At 59.5% G+C, this 5,432-nt stretch overlaps 1 pseudogene; it reads left to right on the forward strand.

The window, feature by feature from the left end:
* The first annotated feature begins 1,135 nt into the window (after positions 1–1,135).
* LOC146764361 (class II histocompatibility antigen, B-L beta chain pseudogene) lies at positions 1,136–4,661 on the forward strand (annotated as a pseudogene).
* The last annotated feature ends 771 nt before the right edge of the window (positions 4,662–5,432 follow it).

Genomic DNA, 5,432 nt, shown 5'->3' on the forward strand with positions numbered 1-5,432 from the left:
GCCCCAGAGGTGCTGCAGGAGGAGGAGCTGCAAACCCAGCCCAGGGAGCTGCAGGGAGGAAAGAGCCCCCCTGAGCCAGGAAGGAGGGCGGAGATCCAGGCGGAGCTCGGAGCTGGTGGAGAAGCCTCATGGCAGGGAGAAGCCCCACAAGTGCTTGGAATGTGGGAAGGGTTTCAGGTGGAGCTACCACCTGATCTGGCACCAGAGGATCCACACAGGGGAGAGGCCCTACGAGTGTGGGAAGTGTGGGAAGAGCTTCTCACAGAGCTCAACCTTGACCCAGCACCAACGGGGGCACCACTAAGGGAAGCCCTGTGAGTGCCCCGAGTGAGGAAAGCGAGTGGGGGAAGAGCTTGGTGTGAGGGAAGAGAGTGAGGGAAGAGCTTGGTGCGCTGCTGCAGCTCCATCCCCCATGGGAGGATCCGGGCTGGATGATCCCCAGTGACCCCCGTTGGGCAGAGCCCTGGTGTCCCCGTATGGGGAATAAAACAGAGAGTAAAGCAATGGAGCTGATAAAGGGGCCCGATATCTGAGGCCTGACTGAGCAGAAACTGTGGGAGACAGAGACACAGTTTCAGTCTCCCTGGGCAAGAAGTGACCAAACAACATGGTGTGAGACTTTGTGATAAGATAAATGTTCCCACGTGACCTTATGTCACAAAGAATGTGTAACCAATGGGAAATTGTTACCAAAAACAGAGCCCTCTATAAGCACCATACAAGTAAATCCCTGTATAAACACCTGGTACACACAATAAAATTGTCTGTGGTCTAAACTCGGATGTCCCCGTCTCTCCATGGTGGATAACCCTGTTGTGGGTGATCCCCGTTGGGTGGGGGAAGGTGCTGGAGGGATTTCTTTCCCTTCTCCTGGTGCTGCCGTGGTTTGGTTGGTAATAAATTCCCTCCTGTGTCCAGGCCGGGTCTGTTGTCCCCGTGCCGGATTTGCTGCGGGATCTCTCCCGCTCCTTGCCCCCCCCCAGGACCCCTCGGTTCCATTTTCTGTCCCCGCTCCGGGAGCGGCGGAGCCTCGGCAATCGGTGCCCGGAAGCGCCGGGAGCCGAGGGGAGCGCGGCGCTGCCGAGCCCGCGCTGCTCCGGGCCGGTGCTGCCCGTGGGCGAGGGGCGGCAGCGGGGCCGTGCTGGGGGCACGGCTGGGGCCGGGAGCCGCCCCGGCTGCGGGCGCGAAGCTCTCGGGTGAGCGGGGGGCGGGAGGCGGTGGCACACGGGGGAGAAGGGGGAAAAGGGGCGGTGAGAGCCCGAAATTGCACGGTGAGGAGGAGGGGACCCCGAACGGCAGAGCGGGAGGGGCTGAGGATTGGGGGCAGGTGAGGAAGGGCCGGGAGAGGATGAGATAGTTGGGAAAAGGGGAGGGTAGGACCCCAGAAATAAGCGGGAGGGGGCACTGGGCTTCTGGGAAATTGTGTTTAAAAGGTTGAGAAAGAGGAAAAGGAGTAAATGGGGACCCCAAAACTCATCTGCGGAGAGGCTGGGGGTGGGAAGGGAGAGGATGTGGAAGGGGAAATGGAGAAAACGTGGAAAAGAGGAAGTGGCAGTGTGGGCAGGAGGGATCCATGGCGGCCCTGGGGCACAGTAGGTGCGGAGTGGGGATCCGGGGTGGATCCCGGAGCTCTGGGGGTGCTGGGAGGCACCCCCGGGCCTGTGTCCTGCACACACAGGGGTGTTCCAGTACATGGGAAACTCCGAGTGTCACTTCCTGAACGGCACGGAGAAGGTGAGGTGCCTGAGGAGGTTCACCTACAGTCGGGAGCAACACGCGATGCTCGACAGTGACGTGGGGCACTTTTTGGGGCTCACCCCTTATGGGGAGACAGCAGAAAGGTACTGGAACAGCGACCCACACGTTATGGAGCAAAGAAGGACTGCGGTGGGCTGGCTCTGCCGTACAACTACGAGTATCTCAGCCCATTCCTCACGGAGCGCCGAGGTGAGCGTGGGGCAGAGCGTGTGCCCTCGAGCCCTGCTCTGGCAATGACCCTGAGGCCCCTCAAAACCTCCGTGGGAATCGCCCCAGAGCCCTCAGCCCTCCTTGTGCCCATCCCCGAGACCTTCTGTCCCTGCCACTGACCCCCGTGGCTCTCCCAGTCCATCCCAGTCTCTCCCAGTGCCTCCCGGCTGTCCATCTCAGCCTGGCGTGGCGCTGCCGCCCCTCAGCCAATCAGAGCGCGAGTCTCTGATGACTCATCAGTTGCCAGGCAGACCCGCAGCGCCGCGTGCCCCGCACTGGACTCGGCCTCCCAGTGCCGCGCGCTTCATTCCCAGTTCCTCCCAGTGCCGCCCCAGTCCCTCCCACTCCTTCCCAGCCCATTCCCAGTTCCTCCCCAGTTCACTCCGAGACCTCCACTCTCTCCCAGTGTCCCCCATCTCTCTGAGTATCATCCCAGTCTTTCCCAGCCCATTCCCAGTCCCTCCCAGTCCATTCCCAGTCTGCCCCACGGCCACACCACCCCTCCCCTCTCTCTCCCAGTTCCCCACGGCTGATCCCAGTGTGTCCCCGCGCTCTCCCAGTGACCCCCAGCGTGTCCATCTCGCTGGTGCCCTCGAGCTCCCAGCCCGGGCCCGGACGCCTGCTCTGCTCCCAGGTGGATTTCTACCCTGCCCACACCCAACTGAGGTGGTTCCAGGGCCAGCAGGAGCTCTCTGTGGGGGACACTGATGTGGTCCCCAACGGGGACTGGATCCACCAGCTCCTGGTGCTGCTGGAAACCTCCCCACTCTCACCACGGGCTCACATCCACCTGCCAGGTAGAGCCCGTCAGACTAGAGCACCCCCTGAGCTGGCACTGGCGTACAGGGGAGAAATTGGGGGTGCTGGGAGAGGCACTGGGATGTGCTGGGAGCAACTGGGAGGGAGTTGGAGAGAGCCTGGTTTCAACTGGGAGAGGAGGCTGTGGCTTTGGAGGGGCTATGAAGGGGTTTGAAGGATACTGGGTTTTGGGAGGGTCCAGTGTCCCCCCAGCCCTGCTGTCACTCTGCCCCTGCCCCCTGCCCCCAGTGTTCCCAGTAAAGCTTCCCAGTTAAACCCAGCCCAGTTCATGGGGGCACTGGGGAGGGACTTGGGGGGACCCCACGGCGGGGCCGGCACTGGGCAGGGAGGGCGGGTCCAGGTGGGGAACACTGCCTGCTGCGGGTCTGCCCGGCAACTGGTGAGTCATCAGCCCCGCTCGCTCTCATTGGCTGACTCTTCTCCACCGCGTTCTCTCATTGGCTGAGGAGAGGCCCGGCAGTGCAGAGAAGGAACGGGAGAGATCCCGCCCCGAGCACCGGCACGGGGACAACAGACCCAGCCTGGGCACAGGGAGGGAATTTATTACCAACCAAACCACGGCAGCACCAGGAGAAGGGAAAGAAATCCCTCCAGCACCTTCCCCCACCCAACGGGGATCACCCACAACAGGGTTATCCACCATGGAGAGACGGGGACATACGAGTTTAGACCAAAGCCAATTTTATTGAGTGTAGCAGGTGTTTATACAGGGATTTACTTGTATGGTGCTTATATAGGGCTCTGTTTTTGGTAACAATTTCTCATTCGTTACACATTCTTCGAGACATCCAGTAACCTGGGAACATTTATCTTATCACAAAGACTCACACCATTTTTTCTGGTCACTTCTTGCCCAGGGAGACTTAAACTGTGTCTGTGTCTCCCACAGTTTCTGCTCAGTCAGGCCTCAGATATCGGGCCCCTTTATCAGCTCCATTGCTTTACTCTCTGTTTTATTCCCCATACGGGGGCACCAGGGCTCTGCCCAACGGGGGTCACTGGGGATCATCCAGCCCGGATCCTCCCATGGGGGATGGAGCTGCAGCAGCGCACCAAGCTCTTCCTGCACTCTCTTCCCTCACTCCAAGCTCTTCCTGCACTCTCTTCCCTCACTCCAAGCTCTTCCCTCGCTCTCTTCCCTCACTCCAAGCTCTCCCCTCACTCCAAGCTCTTCCCTCACTCCAAGCTCTTCCCTCACTCCAAGCTCTTCCCTCACTCGGGGCACTCACAGGGCTTCCCTTAGTGGTGCCTCCGTTGGTGCTGGGTCAAGTGAAAGCTCCTGGAGAAACTCTTCCCACACTTCCCACACTCGTAGGGCCTCTCCCCGGTGTGGATGCGCCGGTGCACGGTGAGGTGGGAGTTGTGCTTGAAGCCCTTCCCACAGTCGGGGCAGCGGTAGGGCCTCTCCTCTGTGTGAATCCGCTCATGCTTGAGGACATCGGAGCTGGTCTGAAACCTCTTCCCACACTGGGGACACTCGTAGGGCCTCTCCCCAGTGTGGATGTGTTGGTGTATTCTCAAGGCAGAGCTCCACCCAAAGCTCTTCCCACATTCCAAGCACTCGTAGGGCCGTTCCCCAGTGTGGATAACCTGGTGCTGGATCAGGCTAGACCTGTCTTTGAAGCTCTTCCCACACTTCCCACACTCGTAGGGCCTCTCCCCGGTGTGGATGCGCCGGTGCACGGTGAGGCTGGAGTTGTGCTTGAAGCCCTTCCCGCAGTCGGGGCAGAGGAAGGGCCTCTCCTCTGTGTGAATCCGCTCATGTAGAAGGACATGGGAGCTTCTATGAAACCTCTTCCCACACTCCCCACACTCATAGGGCCGTTCCCCAGTGTGGATCCTCTGGTGCTCGATCAGGTTGGATCTCCACCTGAAACCCTTCCCACATTCCAAGCACTTGTGGGGCTTCTCCCTGGCATGAGGCTTCTCCACCAGCTCCCAGCTCTGTCTGGATCTCTGCCCGCCTTCCTGGCTCAGGGGGGCTCTTTCCTCCCCGCAGCTCCCTGGGCTGGGTTTGCAGCTCCTCCTCCTGCAGCATCTCCGTGACTTTCCCTCCTCCTCCATCCAGCCACGCCCTGGCAATGACAAATCCTGATTTGGGGAAAAAACAAGAGAAGAGCTCCTTGGACTGGAGGTTCCTCCTTGCCCAAGTTCATCTCAGGAAGTCATTGGGAATCTTGTGTCTGTAAGAACCTCCAAAGCACCAAGATTCAGCCCAAAAATCCTGTAAACTTCCAAGACACAGAACAAAAACACCCCAAACATCAAAAGCCAGCAAAAACCTCCTCCAAAAGATAAAGATTCAGCTGCCACATAAAACCAAAGCATCAACATTTAATCCAAGAAAGCTCAGAAACACCAAGAATCACCCCGTGAAAATCTTGGATCCCCCTCCACAGTCACCTGCTGCATGTGGGGGGAGCAGCGCTCCTGGGGCTGGGGGGAGGCTGCAGACACAGGGAGGGGTGGAACCTTCTGCTGCTTCCTCTTTCTGCTCCTCCTCCTCCTCCTGTGTCTCTCCTCTTCCTCACACTCCTCTTCCTCCTGCTATTCCTCCTTCTCCTGCACAATCCCACCTTCTCCTGCCATGTCCATCGTTTGACCATTCTGTTCCTCAAGCCTGCTTCTCCTTCCCTTCTCCTCCT

This window comes from Lonchura striata, chromosome 35, assembly GCF_050655825.1.
Source record: "Lonchura striata isolate lonStrDom1 chromosome 35, ASM5065582v1, whole genome shotgun sequence".
Classification (NCBI taxonomy): Eukaryota; Metazoa; Chordata; class Aves; order Passeriformes; family Estrildidae; genus Lonchura; species Lonchura striata.